Below are 20,639 nucleotides of genomic sequence, written 5' to 3'. Positions count from 1 at the left end.
TGACCACAATCTGGCCACAATATTGGTAAAAACACCAGCAGGTGCGCGAACTAAAAATAGACTTGGCGCCAACTGAAAAAACGTTGTTTTAAGCTTAAATACTCAACATAAGGCTAATGAAAGTATATCAATATCTTAATTATTGCACACTCATTCAATTACATATTAAATATCACATTAAAAACGGTCATAAATAGTGATTTTCTTTACCGGACTGCATATTCCCATTCTTGAAACCCTAACTATTTCAATATAGACATAGAGTAAAAAAATCTACTTTGTTTAAGACCTCAAAATCTTTAAAAATAAGCATCTGCCATATGTTTTAATACATTTAAATGGTATTTCCTTTTCGTAACAACATAATAATAAGCCGGAAATATTTTTAACTCTGTAAAACTATGAAGATTTATTAATTTTTCTTCAAATTGGTACATCTAAGCACTTATTTTTTTTTTATTACTTTGTTAAACAATGTCCAATCTGGTTAAAACTTGGAAATAACCTTCATTGGGACTAGTTCTTACTATAAGTAACCCAGAAAATAACTTGGATAAGTTTCAAATAATTTTTATCTTTGAATTACAATGACAATATATCAATTTTTCATCGAGCCGGTACATCTTAACACTTAAAAAAAATCCTAACTCTGTTAAATTATGTCCAATCTTATTGAAACTTGGAAATAACCTTCATTGGAACTAGTTCTTACTATATATAACACAGAGAGAAACTTGGATAAGTTTCAAATAATTTTTATCTTTGAATTACAATGACAATATATGAATTTTTCATCAAACCGGTATATCTTAACACTTGAAAAAAATCCTAACTTTGTTAAACAATGTCCAATCTGCTTGAAACTTGGAAATAGTCTTGATTGGATGTAGATCTTACTATTAGTAACACTGAAAATAACTTGGATAAGTTTCAAATAATTTTCATCTTTGAATTACAATGACAATATATGAATTTTTCATCAAGCCGGTACATCTTAACACTTAAAAAAAATCCTAACTTTGTTAAATAATGTCCAATCTTGTTGAAACTTGGAAATAACCTTCATTGGATGTAGATCTTACTATTAGTAACACTGAAAATAACTTGGATAAGTTTCAAATAATTTTTATCTTTGAATTACAATGGCAATATATGCATTTTTCATCAAGCCGGTACATCTTAACACTTAAAAAAAATCCTAACTTTGTTAAATTATGTTCAATCTTTTTGAAACTTGGAAATAACCTTCATTGGAACTAGTTCTTACTATAAATAACACAGAGAGTAACTTGTATAAGTTTCAAATAATTTTTATCTTTGAATTACTATGAAAATATATGCATTTTTCCTCAAGCCGGTACATCTTAACACTTAAAAAAAAATCCTAACTTTGTTAAATTATGTCCAATCTGGTTGAAACTTGGAAATAGTCTTAATTGAATGTAGTTCTTACTATTAGCAACTGTTAAAATAACTTGGATAAGTTTGAAATATTTTTTTTCTTTGAATTTCTATGAAAACTTATGAATTTTTCATCAAACCGGTATATTTTAACACTTAAAAAATATCCTAACTTTGTTAAACTATATCCAATCTGGTTAAAACTTGGAATAAATGTTGATTGGAACTACTGCTTACTAGTTATAACACATTCAATGACAAGAATAAGGTTAAAATATTTTTTATCTCTCAATTACTATGAAGTTATATGAATTTTTCATCAAACTGGTACATCTTACCACTTCATTTGATTTATAACTTTATCAAAACATGACTAATCTTGTTAAAACTTGGAATAAATGTTGATTGGGACTAGTGCTTACCAGTTATAACACATTGAATGACAGAGATAAGTCTGAACTACTTTTTAACAGTCAAATACTATGAAGATGTATCAAATTTTCATAAAACCAACAAATATTCAATGACCAATTTAGACTTTAAAGACATGCCTATAAGTATGCCTTTGACATTGCTGACAGATATAGCATTCCTCTGCACAGAAATACTGGTTGCATGGAATATTCAATGCTATTTCTGGAATTATTACAGGTTTATTTTTTTTTACTATATGTCTATATTGAAATACTTGGGGTAATGAAATCGGGAATATGCAGTCCGACACTTAAACAGTAATAAAACCCCTAAACAGTTAATTTTTTAATGATATTGATACAAATACATACATATCTAATTGATTTACATATTATAAATCAAATACAGCAATGAGAAACAGCCCTATATAGCATAAAATTGATTTTCTTTGCCGGACTGCATATTCCCACTTTTGCAACCCTAACTATTTCAATATAGACATAGAGTAAAAAAAAATCTCCTCTGTATGAGACCTTATAAGACTTAAAATAGAGCCTAAAATCAAATTATCATTCACGTACAGACGGACGAACAGTCGTATAATATTTTCAATACTTGCATTGTCTTTGGAATGTTAATATCTAATAAAACGGTAAGTTTAAATAGTATAACTAAACAAATAAGAAATTAATAAGGACTACTATAATATAAATGTTTTGTAAGGCTTAAAAATAACGCCTAAAGTCGTATTATCGTTCACGTACAGACAGACGAACAGTCGTATAATGTCTCAATACTCTCATTGTCTTTGGAATGTAAATACCTAATTAAACGGTAATTTTCAATAGTATAACTAAACGAATAAGAGAATTATAAGCACTTTACCATAATATGAATGTTTCGTAAGGCTGAAAAATAGCCCTAAAGTCGTATTATCGTTCACGTACAGACAGACGAACAGTCTTATAATATTTTCAATACTTGCATTGTCTTTAGAATGTAAATATCTAATAAAACGGTAAGTTTCAATATTATAACATGACGAATAAGAAAATTATAAGCACTTTACCATAATATGAATGTTTTGGAAGGCTTAAAAATAACGCCTAAAGTCCTATTATCGTTCACGTACAGACAGACGAACAGTCGTATAATGTTTCAATACTTTCATTGTCTTTGGAATGTAAATAACTAATTAAACGGTAATTTTAAATATTATAACTAAACGAATAAGAAAATTATAAGCACTTTTCCATAATACGAATGTTTTGTAAGGCTGAAAAATAGCCCTAAAGTCGTATTATCGTTCACGTACAGACAGACAAACAGTCGTATAATGTTTTCAATGCTTCGTTTGTCTTTAGAATATAAATATCTATTAAATTGGTGAGTTTCAATATTATAACTTGACGAATAAGAAATTATTAAGCACTTTAATATAATATACATGTTTTATAAGGCTTAAACACGCTATTATAGCCATATTATCGTTTACGTACACATGGACGAACAGCCGTATAATGTTTTCAATGCTTCGTTTGTCTTTAGAATATAAATATCTATTAAACTGGTAAGTTTCAATATTATAACTGGACGAATAAGAAATAAATAAGCACTTTACCATGATATTAATGTTTTGTAAGGCTTAAACACGCTATTATAGCCATATTATCGTTTACGTACACACGGACGAACAGCCGTATGATGTTTTCAATGCTTCGTTTGTCTTTATAATATAAATATCTATTAAACTGGTAAGTTTCAATATTATAACTGGACGAATAAGAAATAATTAAGCACTTTACCATGATATTAATGTTTTTTAAGGCTTAAAATAGCGCCTATAGTCGAAATATCGTTCACGTACGGACGGACAAACAGTCTGATAATTTTTTAAACGCTTGTACGGTCTTCAGAATACAAATATCTATCAAGTAGCAAAGTTTTAATGCTAACCCTCGATGAATAAGAAATAATTAAGCACTTTACCATGATATTAATGCTTTTTAAGGCTTAAAGTAGCGCCTATAGTCGAAATATCGTTCACGTACGGACGGACAAACAGTCTGATATTTTTTTAAACGCTTGTACGGTCTTCAGAATACAAATATCTATCAAGTAGCAAAGTTTTAATGCTAACCCTCGATGAATAAGAAATAAATAAGCACTTTACCATGATATTAATGTTTTTTAAGGCTTAAAATAGCGCCTATAGTCGAAATATCGTTCACGTACGGACGGACGAACAGTCTGATAATTTTTTAAACGCTTGTACGGTCTTCAGAATACAAATATCTATAAAGTAGCAAAGTTTTAATGCTAACCCTCGATGAATAAGAAATAAATAAGCACTTTACCATGATATTAATGCTTTTTAAGGCTTAAAATAGCGCCTATAGTCGAAATATCGTTCACGTACGGACGGACGAACAGTCTGATAATTTTTTAAACGCTTGCACGGTCTTCAGAATAAAAATATCTATCAAGTAGCAAAGTTTTAATGCTAACCCTCGATGAATAAGAAATAAATAAGCACTTTACCATGTAATTAAAGTTTTTTAAGGCTTAAAATAGCGCCTATAGTCGAAATATCGTTCACGTACGGACGGACGAACAGTCTGATATTTTTTTAAACGCTTGTACGGTCTTCAGAATACAAATATCTATAAAGTAGCAAAGTTTTAATGCTAACCCTCGATGTATAAGAAATATATAAGCACTTTACCATGAGATTAATGTTTTTTAGGCTTAAAATAGCGCCTATAGTCGAAATATCGTTCACGTACGGACGGACGAACAGTCTGATAATTTTTTAAACGCTTGTACGGTCTTCAGAATACAAATATCTATAAAGTAGCAAAGTTTTAATGTTAACCCTCGATGCATAAGAAAGATATAATACCTTACTATTATATACCCCCTTATATATATATGTGATATAAATAGTATAAATAAAAAAAATGAAAATCTTTGGTCAAAAGCACATTTTTCTAACAAAATGTTATAGAATATAACTTAAATAATATTTAGTATTAATGCAAAGTACAAAGAACCTAAATTTAATGCTTTTATTTCGTGTTTTTGCATCTGAAATACTTAGGGTTTGGGTTTCGGGAAAATGCAGTCCGACTTTGGGGTTGAAAAAAATAATTTTTTAAATGATATAGAATAATAAAAATAATATATATAATACACATAATTATGACGAATTCATAGATGTAAACCGTTTTTTGATATCTTTAAAACAAAAAACTATAACAACTTATTTCAAGAAAAACGGGAATATGCAGTCTAACAATTTTTTTGGGGTTATTAAATTTTGACGTAGAAAATGTTAATTAACGTCATTTAAAAAAGCCATAAACGTCAACAATAAACGTCTATTCAGATTACGTTAATGTTTATAAATAAAAAAATGACACACCGAATACCGCTGACCATATATATGCTGTTCATTTTTTATCTAATTAAAACTAAGGGAATCTTTTTTGTCAAAACGGTCGACAATGATATATTACGTAATATGTGACGTTTTTGGCGTAATATATACATAAATAACAAAGATATTAATAAATTACTACCCGGACTGCATATTCCCGTCTCGGACTGCATATTCCCGTCTCGGACTGCATATTCCCGTCTCCGGACTGCATATTCCCGTTTTTCGGACTGCATATTCCCGTTTTGACGGGAATATGCAGTCCGAGACTGCATATTCCCGTACAAAACTATAACCCTAACCCTAACCCTAACCCTAACCCTAACCCTAACCCTAACCCTAACCCTAACCCTAACCCTAACCCTAACCCTAACCCTAACCCTAACCCTAATTATAGTTCACCACGGGAATATGCAGTCCGAGATTAAAAAATTAATATAAAATTTATTGTTAGGATTTGAGTGATAAAATTCGCACATAAGCTGTAGTTAGTGGCCCTCTACCCATAATTATCACAAATTCCCGAAAGGACTAACTTTTTACCGAGATATTCCAAGTCTACTTCGGGACTGCATATTCCCGTTAAAAAGTTAGTCCTTTCTGGCGTTCTGTACGACTATGGCCGTTTTTTTTAGGCTTACATCTTATGTCTAACTATAACAGTTACTATAACAAACATAAAAAAGTTAGGAGAAAGATTTGAAATTTGTCAAAAAATCGGTTGGTCTTGGGATATCCCCACGAACTAACTTGTAGCAACTCAAACCGACTTAAAAGCTCTTACTTTTTTATTCCTTGGTGGATATGGAAGGTTTTGGTACCTATGGATGCGGAATGACGAGACCTACAAGACCATGTCACTTTGACCCCTGTAAGGTCAAGGTCAAGGTCAAAATCCATTTTTTTCCATTTTGGACCACCAACGGGAATATGCAGTCCGGGCATTTTTCGAGGGTTTGGTACTTTTTTTAACAATAATTAATTTTTAAACACATATTTTAAAAGAATTTAACGTTTTCTATCCATATATATGAAAAATATTTCAAAAAAATAAAAAATAAAAAAGTTATTCGAATTTTAAAAAAACACACTATAATTGCAACAATACTTGGGGGTTAAAAATCTTTTTTTTGCAAAGTAATTTAAAAGGTATTATAACAATTACTTCAAGTCTGTACTATTCTGTAGGGATTCTGAAAATTTTACAGTTGAGTCTTTTCATTTAAGACACTTTCCATCCCCCCAAACTTAGGACCTAAATCGTAAGTTTTTCGACTTAGGATGCAAATATTTTTTTTTATTTTTATTAGTTAGTGAATAATTTTTTGACATAAAACACACCTTTTTATACTAAGTTGAATGATATATATCAAATTAACACAATAAAAAAAAATGTTCATTTTTTTGCTGAATATCCGAAATCCGGATTTTCCAGTGATTCAGTACACATTTCGGATAAAAGAGCACAGTTTTTTTATTTCTTGAAATTTTAGCTCACAACCCCCATTTGTTTTGTTCATATATGAAAGCTGGATTTAAAAATATAAACAATAATTCAGTACGTTATTATATCGTTGCAAACCGGTTGTTCAAAGTCATGATTTTACATAGGGTTTGGGTAAATAATTAGAAAAAATCATTATATTTTTTTTATTTCCGCATTTATTTTAATATAACTTCACATGATCGTAGATACTGATGATTTAAACCACATTAACATAAAAAAGTTATGCTGAAATATAATTTTTATGCAAAACATAGGGGTAAAATGGTGCTATATTTATGTCAATATACATTTCTGGTGGGGTATTTGGATCATTGATTAAAAAAATTTGGGACGGAATTAAGAAAAGTCTATACTTAAAAATACTTGCAACATATCATTCTTTAAAATTAAATAAAGTTCATTGCTCAACTCGAAAAATAAATTAGGTTTTCATAGTGGTACTTGTTAACGTCTTTACTATATATTACTATAGGGGAAAAGTACAAAGTTAAAATACTCGTTTAAAAATAAATATTAGTAAATTAAATTTAGAATGTAGGGATATATAATGTATCTGAATTCAAATAAATACTCGCATTCATGATTTAACCATTGGAAATGCATTTTTTCTGTATCTGGGTTATGACATAGTTAGGTTACTGAAAACGGGAATATGCAGTCCGACAATAAAATCCGTTTTATGACTACATCTGTCATTAAGTCTTATATTTTCCACCGTTTACATGTTAATTCTATCTCTAAATATATTTATACAAGTTTCTATGTACGTAAAATATGGAATTTATGAAGAAAATTAAGTTTTATTCTCGGACTGCACATTCCCGATTTCAGTACCCAAAGTATAACACTTGGCGCGAAAACGAAAAACATTGTTTTTTGTCCAATTTTAATGATTTTGAAGTAAAACAACTATGGAAGGTTATAGAATATAATTTATTTCTTACTACTACGAACTATTATAGGTCGAAATGACCACAACCTGGCCAGAATATTGGTAAAAACACCAGCAGGTGCGCGAACTAAAAATAGACTTGGCGCCAACTGAAAAAACGTTGTTTTAAGCTTAAATACTCAACATAAGGCTAATGAAAGTGTATCAATATCTTAATTATTGCACACTCATTCAATTACATATTAAATATCACATTAAAAACGGTCATAAATAGTGATTTTCTTTACCGGACTGCATATTCCCATTCTTGAAACCCTAACTATTTCAATATAGACATAGAGTAAAAAAATCTACTTTGTTTAAGACCTCAAAATCTTTAAAAATAAGCATCTGCCATATGTTTTAATACATTTAAATGGTATTTCCTTTTCGTTACAACATAATAATAAGCCGGAAATATTTTTAACTCTGTAAAACTATGAAGATTTATTAATTTTTCTTCAAATTGGTACATCTAAGCACTTATTTTTTTTTATTACTTTGTTAAACAATGTCCAATCTGGTTAAAACTTGGAAATAACCTTCATTGGGACTAGTTCTTACTATAAGTAACCCAGAAAATAACTTGGATAAGTTTCAAATAATTTTTATCTTTGAATTACAATGACAATATATCAATTTTTCATCGAGCCGGTACATCTTAACACTTAAAAAAAATCCTAACTCTGTTAAATTATGTCCAATCTTATTGAAACTTGGAAATAACCTTCATTGGAACTAGTTCTTACTATATATAACACAGAGAGAAACTTGGATAAGTTTCAAATAATTTTTATCTTTGATTTACAATGACAATATATGAATTTTTCATCAAACCAGTATATCTTAACACTTGAAAAAAATCCTAACTTTGTTAAACAATGTCCAATCTGCTTGAAACTTGGAAATAGTCTTGATTGGATGTAAATCTTACTATTAGTAACACTGAAAATAACTTGGATAAGTTTCAAATAATTTTTATCTTTGAATTACAATGACAATATATGCATTTTTCATCAAGCCGGTACATCTTAACACTTAAAAAAAATCCTAACTTTGTTAAATAATGTCCAATCTTGTTGAAACTTGGAAATAACCTTCATTGGAACTAGTTCTTACTATTAGTAACACTGAAAATAACTTGGATAAGTTTCAAATAATTTTTATCTTTGAATTACAATGACAATATATGCATTTTTCATCAAGCCGGTACATCTTAACACTTAAAAAAAATCCTAACTTTGTTAAATTATGTCCAATCTTGTTGAAACTTGGAAATAACCTTCATTGGAACTAGTTCTTACTATAAATAACACAGAGAGTAACTTGTATAAGTTTCAAATAATTTTTATCATTGAATTACTATGACAATATGTGCATTTTTCCTCAAGCCGGTACATCTTAACAATTGAAAAAAAATCCTAACTTTGTTAAATTATGTCCAATCTGGTTGAAACTTGGAAATAGTCTTGATTGGATGTAGTTCTTACTATTAGTAACTCATAAAATAACTTGGATAAGTTTTAAATATATTTTTTCTTTGAATTTCTATGAAAACTTATGAATTTTAAATCAAACCGGTATATTTTAACACTTAAAAAATATCCTAACTTTGTTAAAATATATCCAATCTGGGTAAAACTTGGAATAAATGTTCATTGGAACTACTGCTTACTAGTTATAACACATTCAATGACAAGGATAAGGTTAAAATATTTTTTATCTCTCAATTACTATGAAGTTTTATGAATTTTTCATCAAACCGGTACATCTTACCACTTCATTTGTTTTATAACTTTATTAAAACATGACTAATCTTGTTAAAACTTGGAATAAATGTTGATTGGGACTAGTGCTTACCAGTTATAACACATTGAATGACAGAGGTAAGTCTGAAATACTTTTTAACAGTCAAATACTAGGAAGATGTATCAAATTTGCATAAAACCAACAAATATTAAATGACCAATTTAGACTTTGAAGACATGCCTATAAGTATGCCTTTGACATTGCTGACAGATATAGCATTCCTCTGCACAGAAATACAGGTTGCATTGAATATTCAATGTCATTTCAGGAATTATTACAGGTTTATTTTTTTTTACTATAATTTATGTCTATATTGAAATACTTGGGGTAATGAAATCGGGAATATGCAGTCCGACACTTAAACAGTAATAAAACCCCTAAACAGTTATTTTTTTAATGGTATTGATACAAATACATACATATCTAATTGATTTACATATTATAAATCAAATACAGCCATGAGAAACAGCCCTATATAGCATAAAATTGATTTCCTTTGCCGGACTGCATATTCCCACTTTTGCAACCCTAACTATTTCAATATAGACATAGAGTAAAAAATATCTCCTCTGTATGAGACCTTATAAGACTTAAAATAGAGCCTAAAATCAAATTATCATTCACGTACAGACGGACGAACAGTCGTATAATATTTTCAATACTTGCATTGTCTTAGGAATGTTAATATCTAATAAAACGGTAAGTTTAAATATGATATATTGACTAATAAGAAAATAATAAGCGCTTTACCATTTATATGTTTTGTAAGGCGTAAAATAGGACCTAAAGTCGTATTATCGGTCACGTACAGACAGACGAACAGTCGTATACTATTTTCAATACTTGCATTGTCTTTGGAACGTAAATATCTAATAAAACGGTAAGTTTCAATATCATAACATGACGAATAAGAAATTAATAAGGACTTTACTATAATATAAATGTTTTGTAAGGCTTAAAAATAACGTCTAAAGTCCTATTATCGTTCACGTACAGACAGACGAACAGTCGTATAATGTTTCAATACTTTCATTGTGTTTGGAATGTAAATACCTAATTAAACGGTAATTTTAAATATTATAACTAAACGAATAAAAAAATTATAAGCACTTTACCATAATACGAATGTTTTGTAAGGCTGAAAAATAGCCCTAAAGTCGTATTATCGTTCACGTACAGACAGACAAACAGTCGTATAATGTTTTCAATGCTTCGTTTGTCTTTAGAATATAAATATCTATTAAACTGGTACGTTTCAATATTATAACTTGACCAATAAGAAATAAATAAGCACTTTGCCATGATATTAATGTTTTGTAAGGCTTAAACACACTATTATAGCCATATTATCGTTTACGTACACACGGACGAACATCCGTATAATGTTTTCAATGCTTCGTTTGTCTTAAGAATATAAATATCTATTAAACTGGTAAGTTTCAATATTATAACTTGATCAATAAGAAATAAATAAGCACTTTACCATGAAATTAATGTTTTGTAAGGCTTAAACACTCTATTATAGCCATATTATCGTTTACGTACACACGGACGAACAGACGTTTAACGTTTTTAATGCTTCGTTTATCTTAAGAATATAAATATCTATTAAACTGGTAAGTTTCAATATTATAACTGGACGAATAAGAAATAAATAAGCACTTTACCGTGATATTAATGCTTTTTAAGGCTTAAAATAGCGCCTATAGTCGAAATATCGTTCACGTACGGACGGACGAACAGTCTGATAATGTTTTAAACGCTTGCACGGTCTTCAGAATACAAATATATATCAAGTAGCAAAGTTTTAATGCTAACCCTTGATGAATAAGAAATAAATAAGCACTTTACCATGATATTAATGTTTTTTTAAAGCTTAAAATAGCGCCTATAGTAGAAATATCGTTCACGTACGGACGGACAAACAGTCTGATAATTTTTTAAACGCTTGTACGGTCTTCAAAATACAAATATCTATCAAGTAGCAAAGTTTTAATGCTAACCCTTGATGAATAAGAAATAAATAAGCTCTTTACCATGATATTAATGTTTTTTTAAGGCTTAAAATAGCGCCTATAGTCGAAATATCGTTCACGTACGGACGGACAAACAGTCTGATATTTTTTTAAACGCTTGTACGGTCTTCAGAATACAAATATCTATCAAGTAGCAAAGTTTTAATGCTAACCCTCGATGAATAAGAAATAAATAAGCACTTTACCATGATATTAATGCTTTTTAAGGCTTAAAATAGCGCCTATAGTCGAAATATCGTTCACGTACGGACGGACGAAAAGTCTGATAATTTTTTAAACGCTTGCACGGTCTTCAGAATACAAATATCTATCAAGTAGCAAAATTTTAATGCTAACCCTCGATGAATAAGAAATAAATAAGCACTTTACCATGATATTAATGCTTTTAAGGCTTAAAATAGCGCCTATAGTCGAAATATCGTTCACGTACGGACGGACGAACAGTCTGATAATTTTTTAAACGCTTGTACGGTCTTCAGAATACAAATATCTATCAAGTAGTAAAGTTTTAATGCTAACCCTCGATGAATAAGAAATAAATAATACCTTACTATTATATACCCACTTATATATATATGTGATATAAATAGTATAAATAAAAAAATTGAAAATCTTTGGTCAAAAGCACATTTTTCTTACAAAATGTTATAGAATATAACTTAAATAATATTTATTATTAATGCAAAGTACAAAGAACCTAAATTTAATGCTTTTATTTCGTGTTTTTGCATCTGAAATACTTAGGGTTTGGGTTTCGGGAAAATGCAGTCCGACTTTGGGGTTAAAAAAAATAAATTTTTAAATGATATAGAATAATAAAAATAATACATATAATACACATAATTATGACGAATTCATAGATGTAAACCGTTTTTTGATATCTTTAAAACAAAAAACTATAACAACTTATTTCAAGAAAAACGGGAATATGCAGTCTAACCATTTTTTTAGGGTTATTAAATTTTGACGTAGAAAATGTTAATTAACGTCATTTAAAAAAGCCATAAACGTCAACAATAAACGTCTATTCAGATTACGTTAATGTTTATAAATAAAAAAATGACACACCGAATACCGCTGACCATATATATGCTGTTCATTTTTTATCTAATTAAAACTAAGGGAATATTTTTTGTCAAAACGGTCGACAATAATATATTACGTAATATGTGACGTTTTTGGCGTAATATATACATAAATAACAAAGATATTAATAAATTACTACTCGGACTGCATATTCCCGTCTCGGACTGCATATTCCCGTCTCGGACTGCATATTCCCGTCTCCGGACTGCATATTCCCGTTTTTCGGACTGCATATTCCCGTTTTGACGGGAATATGCAGTCCGAGACTGCATATTCCCGTACAAAACTATAACCCTAACCCTAACCCTAACCCTAACCCTAACCCTAACCCTAACCCTAACCCCTAACCCTAACCCTAACCCTAACCCTAACCCTAACCCTAACCCTAACCCTAACCCTAACCCTAACCCTAATCCTAGTTTGACGGGAATATGCAGTCCGAAACGGGAATATGCAGTCCCGGACTGCATATTCCCGTTTCAACCAAAATCCTATTTGCGGCCTCATTCTGCAGGTGAAAAGGCCACCGTTAAGCAAATTGCCCCTGTTTATAGCAAAGGCCACCATTGAACAAAATGCAGCTACTCATCAATTGCCGTTGTAGAGCAAATTGCCCCTGTTTCGCAAAGGCCACCATTGAGCAGAATGCCCCTGTTTCGCAAAGGCCACCGTTAAGCAAATTGCCCCTGTTTCGCAAAGGCCACCATTGAACAAATTGCCGCTATTCATCAAATGCCATTGTAGAGCAAATTGACAAACACTGAGCCATGTCCTATCACAGCTTTGCAGACAGCCTGACAGACAGCCTGACAGACAGACAGACAGACAGACAGACAGACAGACAGACAGACAGACAGACAGACAGACAGAATAAACCACAGGAGGCAAGCATGTTAAAAAAAAAAATCGTTTTTTTTTTTTTTTTTTTTTTTTTTTTTTTTTTTTAAGTGTTTTGCCAAACATGAGTTAAGTATACTATACAAATATGTTCACTAATGTCCTACGATGATTTTGGAATGTACGCTGGATGCACTTTTTTTTTTTATAAAATCTATGTCCGTAACCCTGGCCTAACCCTAGGTGTATTTTGCTTTTAAAATAAATTGCCTGCCTGCCAACTGTTAGCTGGCTGTCAATTGCCAGCTGGCTGCCAACTGTTAGCTGTTAACAGGCTGCCAGCTGGCTTCCAACTGTTAGCTGGCTGCCAATTGCCAGCTGGCAGCCGTACACAAGGCGGCTGCCAAAGGTCGAGCTAGGCTCTTCATGGCTAAGTTTAAAGTGGCTGCCAACTGTTAGCTGGCTGTCAATTGCCAGCTGGCTGCCAACTGTTAGCTGTTAACAGGCTGCCAGCTGGCTGCCAACTGTTAGCTGGCTGCCAATTGCCAGCTTGCAGCCGTACACAAGGCGGCTGCCAAAGGTCGAGCTAGGCTCTTCATGGCTAAGTTTAAAGTGGCTGCCAACTGTTAGCTGGCTGTCAATTGCCAGCTGGCTGCCAACTGTTAGCTGTTAACAGGCTGCCAGCTGGCTGCCAACTGTTAGCTGGCTGCCAATTGCCAGCTGGCAGCCGTACACAAGGCGGCTGCCAAAGGTCGAGCTAGGCTCTTCATGGCTAAGTTTAAAGTGGCTGCCAACTGTTAGCTGGCTGTCAATTGCCAGCTGGCTGCCAACTGTTAGCTGTTAACAGCTGGTTGCCAACTGTTAGCTGGCTGCCAATTGCCAGCTGACAGCCGTTCACAAGGCGGCTGCCAAAGCGGCTGTATACTGTCAACTGGCTGCCAATTGCCAGCTGCCAATTGTCAGCCGGCTGCCAATTGCCAGCTGGCTGCCAACTGTTAGCTGTTAACAGCTGGTTGCCAACTGTTAGCTGGCTGCCAATTGCCAGCTGGCAGCCGTTCACAAGGCGGCTGCCAAAGCGGCTGTATACTGTCAACTGGCTGCCAATTGCCAGCTGCCAATTGTCAGCCGGCTGCCAATTGCCAGCTGGCTGCCAACTGTTAGCTGTTAACAGCTGGTTGCCAACTGTTAGCTGGCTGCCAATTGCCAGCTGGCAGCCGTTCACAAGGCGGCTGTATACTGTCAACTGGCTGCCAATTGCCAGCTGCCAATTGTCAGCCGGCTGCCAATTGCCAGCTGGCTGCCAACTGTTAGCTGTTAACAGCTGGTTGCCAACTGTTAGCTGGCTGCCAATTGCCAGCTGGCAGACGTTCACAAGGCGGCTGCCAAAGCGGCTGTATACTGTCAACTGGCTGCCAATTGCCAGCTGCCAATTGGCAGCCTAAATCTGCATTTTCCCGTTTCGGACTGCATATTCCCGTTTCGGACTGCATATTCCCGTGCAAAACCCTAACCCTAACCCTAACCCTAACCCTAACCCTAACCCTAACCCTAACCCTAACCCTAACCCTAACCCGATGCCAACTGTAAACTGGCTGCCAATTGGCAGCTGGTTGCCAACTGTAAAGTGCCTAAATCTGCATTTTCCCGTTTCGGACTGCATATTCCCGTTTCGGACTGCATATTCCCGTGCAAAACCCTAACCCTAACCCTAACCCTAACCCTAACCCTAACCCTAACCCCTAACCCTAACCCTAACCCTAACCCTAACCCCAACCCTAACCCTAACCCTAACCCTAACCCTAACCCTAACCCTAACCCCAAATTTGGTTGAAAATGTGGAAATGCACCTAACCCCAAAAATAGAAAAAATCAATTCTATGCCCATATTTGGATATATATCGATGGCTAAAATTACGCTTGTTATTATAGTAAGACCCATGTAGTGCTATCTCAAACAATAAAAATTTGCACACGACATAAGTAGTCGACCACTTAACCAATGACCAAATTTTTATTTATTAAATGTAAGGGCTATAACTCTGACAGTATGTCTGGATAACCTCCCCCTGTCTAAAAATACTTATGTCCCCTTTGTAGGTTCGATAACTAGTCATCAGGGGGACATAATCTAAATTAATCCACTATTGCAGAACTAAATCCACAATTGCAACTTATAATCCACAATTGCAACCCCAAAATCCACATTTGCAACTCATAATCCACAATTGCAACTTTTAGTCCACAATTGCAAACGAATTTATAGCCCTAACCCTAACCCTAACCCTAACCCTAACCCTAACCCTAACCCTAACCCTAACCCTGGCAAAAAATCTGGGGTTAGGCAAAAAATCTAAAAAATCGACAAAGGTGGTTATTATCGTGTAAGTTTTAGTACTGAAAACGAATTCGAAAACCGTTTTGCGATACCTCAATTAATAAAAATGTTATTCGCGAAAAACGGGTAATTTTTAGGGGTGGTTATTATCGCCCCCAAATGGTAAGCTCTAACCCAATAAAAATTCAATCACTAAAGAAGCGACCAAACACTCTACTTACAGGTATTTCACGTCTCTAAACACGAAAAAACACATTAGAAACCCCAATTTCGGCTCCTTGTGTTTTTTATAATTTTCCCTAAACACCCCCGGAGACCCTACACCCCTGCAGCTCGAAAACGGTTAAAGATATCTTTATGCGGTTTTTTTTATCTGAAAGGGCGTCAAAAAAAACTGCCATAGCAAAAGCAGCCAACAATTTGCAGTACTCAGAAAAAAAAAATAACCACGCAAAACAAAAAATGGCCTAACCCCAAAATTTTCCCGACCCCCGGGGAAGGAATTGGTAACATGTTTCTGGACTACTTTTTGACACTGAACACGAAAATGAACACGAAAATCCACAAAAACCCAATTAAAGTTGGGGCACCAATAATGACCAGGGCGATATTAACCAGTTTCCAAGCAATAATAACCAGTTGTAATCTTTCCAGGGCGATAATAACCAATTCGCAAGCAATAATGACCAAAAGATCCTACCCCTAACCCTAACCCTAACCCTAACCCTAACCCCTAACCCTAACCCTAACCCTAACCCTAACCCTAACCCCTAACCCTAACCCTAACCACCATTGAGCAGAATGCCCCTGTTTCGCCAAGGCCACCGTTAGGCAAATTGCCCCTGTTTCGCAAAGGCCACCATTGAACAAATGCCGCTATTCATCAAATGCCATTGTAGAGCAAATTGACAAACACTGAGCCATGTCCTATCACAGCTTTGCAGACAGCCAGACAGACAGCCAGACAGACAGACAGACAGACAGACAGACAGACAGACAGACAGACAGACAGACAGACAGACAGACAGACAGACAGACAGACAGACAGACAGACAGACAGACAGACAGACAGACAGACAGAATAAACCACAGGAGGCAATCATGTTAAAAAAATCTATATCCGTAACCCTAGCCTAACTCTAGGTGTATTTTGCTTTTAAAATAAATTGCCTGCCTGCCAACTGTTAGCTGGCTGTCAATTGCCAGTTGGCTGCCAAACTGTTAGCTGTTAACAGGCTGCCAGCTGGCTTCCAACTGTTAGCTGGCTGTCAATTGCCAGCTGGCAGCCGTACACAAGGCGGCTGCCAAAGGTCGAGCTAGGCTCTTCATGGCTAAGTATAAAGTGGCTGCCAACTGTTAGCTGGCTGTCAATTGCCAGCTGGCTGCCAACTGTTAGCTTTTAACAGGCTGCCAGCTGGCTGCCAACTGTTAGCTGGCTGCCAATTGCCAGCTGGCAGCCGTACACAAGACGGCTGCCAAAGGGCGAGCTAGGCTCTTCATGGCTAAAGATAAAGTGGCTGCCAACTGTTAGCTGGCTGTCAATTGCCAGCTGCCAACTGTTAGCTGTTAACAGGCTGCCAGCTGGCTGCCAACTGTTAGCTGGCTGTCAATTGCCAGCTGGCAGCCGTACACAAGGCGGCTGCCAAAGGTCGAGCTAGGCGTATTACCCTAGGTGTATTTTGCTTTTAAAATAAATTGCCTGCCTGCCAACTGTTAGCTGGCTGTCAATTGCCAGCTGGCTGCCAACTGTTAGCTGTTAACATGCTGCCAGCTGGCTGCCAACTGTTAGCTGGCTGTCAATTGCCAGCTGGCAGCCGTACACAAGGCGGCTGCCAAAGGTCGAGCTAGGCTCTTCATGGCTAAGTTTAAAGTGGCTGCCAACTGTTAGCTGGCTGTCAATTGCCAGCTGGCTGCCAACTGTTAGCTGTTAACAGGCTGCCAGCTGGCTGCCAACTGTTAGCTGGCTGTCAATTGCCAGCTGGCTGCCAACTGTTAGCTGGCTGTCAATTGCCAGCTGGCTGCCAACTGTTAGCTGGCTGCCAATTGCCAGCTGGCAGCCGTACACAAGGCGGCTGCCAAAGGTCGGGCTAGGCTCTTCATGGCTAAGCATAAAGTGGCTGCCAACTGTTAGCTGGCTGTCAATTGCCAGCTGGATGCCAACTGTTAGCTGTTAACAGGCTGCCAGCTGGCTGCCAACTGTTAGCTGGCTGTCAACTGTCAGCCGCACATAAGGCCTAACCACAGCCCTAACCCTAACCCTGCATATTCCCGTACAAAACTATAACCCTAACCCTAACCCTAACCCTAACCCTATAGCGTCCTCATCAAGCAAATTGCCCCTGTTTCGCAAAGGCCACCATTGAGCAGAATGCCCCTGTTTCGCAAAGGCCACCATTGAACAAATTGCCGCTATTCATCAAATGCCATTGTAGAGCAAATTGACAAACACTGAGCCATGTCCTATCACAGCTTTGCAGACAGCCTGACAGCCTGACAGCCTGACAGACAGACAGACAGACAGAATAAACCACAGGAGGCAAGCATGTTAAAAAAAAAATCGTTTTTTGCCAAACATGAGTTAAGTACACTATACAAATATGTTCACTAATGTCCTACGATGATTTTGGAATGTACGCTGGATGCACTTTTTTTTTTATAAAATCTATGTCCGTAACCCTAGCCTAACCCTAGGTGTATTTTGCTTTTAAAATAAATTGCCTGCCTGCCAACTGTTAGTTGGCTGTCAATTGCCAGCTGGCTGCCAACTGTTAGCTGTTAACAGGCTGCCAGCTGGCTGCCAACTGTTAGCTGGCTGCCAATTGCCAGCTGGCAGCCGCACACAAGGCGGCTGCAAAAGGTCGAGCTAGGCTCTTCATGGCTAAGTATAAAGTGGCTGCCAACTGTTAGCTGGCTGTCAATTGCCAGCTGGCTGCCAACTGTTAGCTGTTAACAGGCAGCCAGCTGGCTGCCAACTGTTAGCTGGCTGCCAATTGCCAGCTGGCAGCCGTACACAAGGCGGCTGCCAAAGGTCGAGCTAGGCTCTTCATGGCTAAGTATAAAGTGGCTGCCAACTGTTAGCTGGCTGCCAATTGCCAGCTGGCAGCCGTACACAAGGCGGCTGCCAAAGGTCGAGCTAGGCTCTTCATGGCTAAGCATAAAGTGGCTGCCAACTGTTAGCTGGCTGTCAATTGCCAGCTGGCTGCCAACTGTTAGCTGTTAACAGGCTGCCAGCTGGCTGCCAACTGTTAGCTGGCTGTCAATCCAATCGCCAGCTGGCAGCCGTACACAAGACCCTAACCCCTATTCAGCAATTGCCCACAGAAAGCAAAGCGCCCCTATTCAGCAATTGCCCCCAAAAAGCAAAGCGCCCCTATTCAGCAATTGCCCCTGAAAAGCAAAGCGCCTCTATTCAGCAATTGCCCCTGAAAAGCAAAGCGCCCCTATTCAGCAATTGCCCCTGAAAAGCAAAGCGCCCCTATTCAGCAATTGCCCCTGAAAAGCAAAGCGCCTCTATTCAGCAATTGCCCCTGAAAAGCAAAGCGCCTCTATTCAGCAATTGCCCCTGAAAAGCAAAGCGCCCCTATTCAGCAATTGCCCCCAAAAAGCAAAGCGCCCCTATTCAGCAATTGCCCCTGAAAAGCAAAGCGCCCCTATTCAGCAATTGCCCCTGAAAAGCAAAGCGCCCCTATTCAGCAATTGCCCCTGAAAAGCAAAGCGCCTCTATTCAGCAATTGCCCCTGAAAAGCAAAGCGCCTCTATTCAGCAATTGTCACAATAAAGCAAAACGCCCCCATTTGACAGATGCCCAGATTAAGCAAAACGCCTTTATTCAGCAAATGCCCACGTAAGCCAACGCCTCCATTCAACAAAATCGCCTATGAAGCCAAAGGTCCATATTTAGATGGTAATAGAGATACCTAACATATAGAGTTTAGTTTATTTTAAACTATATATATAAGGTATCTCTAATACCGTCTAAATACCTAACATATATGGTGGTTTCCTTGAATATATTCTAGGTATTTTTGTCAGAATATATCTCCACAGGTTAAACTACCAGTAAGTTAGCCCGTTTGGTTCACAGCACTTTGTGAGTTCATATATAAAAAAATGAAAGGGGAGCCCCGACACGGAGGCGTCCCAGGTGCCCGGCGCGCGCGCGCTGATGATCGCAGCGTGCACACACGGGTTGATTTGGGCGCCGCGCGGAGCTCCCCTCACAGGTGCACGGTAGTTCACTCGTTAAATCTTCCATAAAAATCTACATCCGGCGCGCCAAAGTGGCGGGCCATCGAACCCCAAAACCTGGCGAGTAGCTTTTTTCTAAAGAAAATCTCACAAAATGAACAAATGGATTAATGTGTTGTTGTTTTTAGTCACCCAGAAATGGCAATTCGCCCACATACGGACGAACGCACTTGGAAACACCAAAGTGTCGCACACCGTTCGACGCGGTTTTTTTTCCTAGGCGCCTGTCCAAGTTTCCATAAAATATCTTTTAAGACAAAAAAGTAATTACAAAAAAAAAAACAATTCCAAAATGCCTTGCAAAAATGGCCATTCTCGCACGTAAGGACAAACCAACGTGGCTACCCCGAGATTTTGTACCCCGCTCGACCCGAATATTTTTTTCAAAGGAGCCTGTCCAAGTTTTAATATGATACCTCTTAAGACAAAATAGTTATTGCCAAAAAACAGATCGCAGGCACGTGATAGACAGCACATTTCTCTCGCCGGTATCGCCCCACGACCTCGTACGGGCGAACGAACAAGTATGTGTCCATAATTCTTTTTGTGTTAAAACAGGTATAGAATATACTAGATAATGACGAAATTTCAAAAGC

This window comes from Mya arenaria, chromosome 4 (assembly GCF_026914265.1).
Source record: "Mya arenaria isolate MELC-2E11 chromosome 4, ASM2691426v1".
NCBI lineage: Eukaryota > Metazoa > Mollusca > Bivalvia > Myida > Myidae > Mya > Mya arenaria.
The sequence above is the reverse complement of the archived record's forward strand: the minus strand, read 5'-3'. Positions refer to the sequence as shown.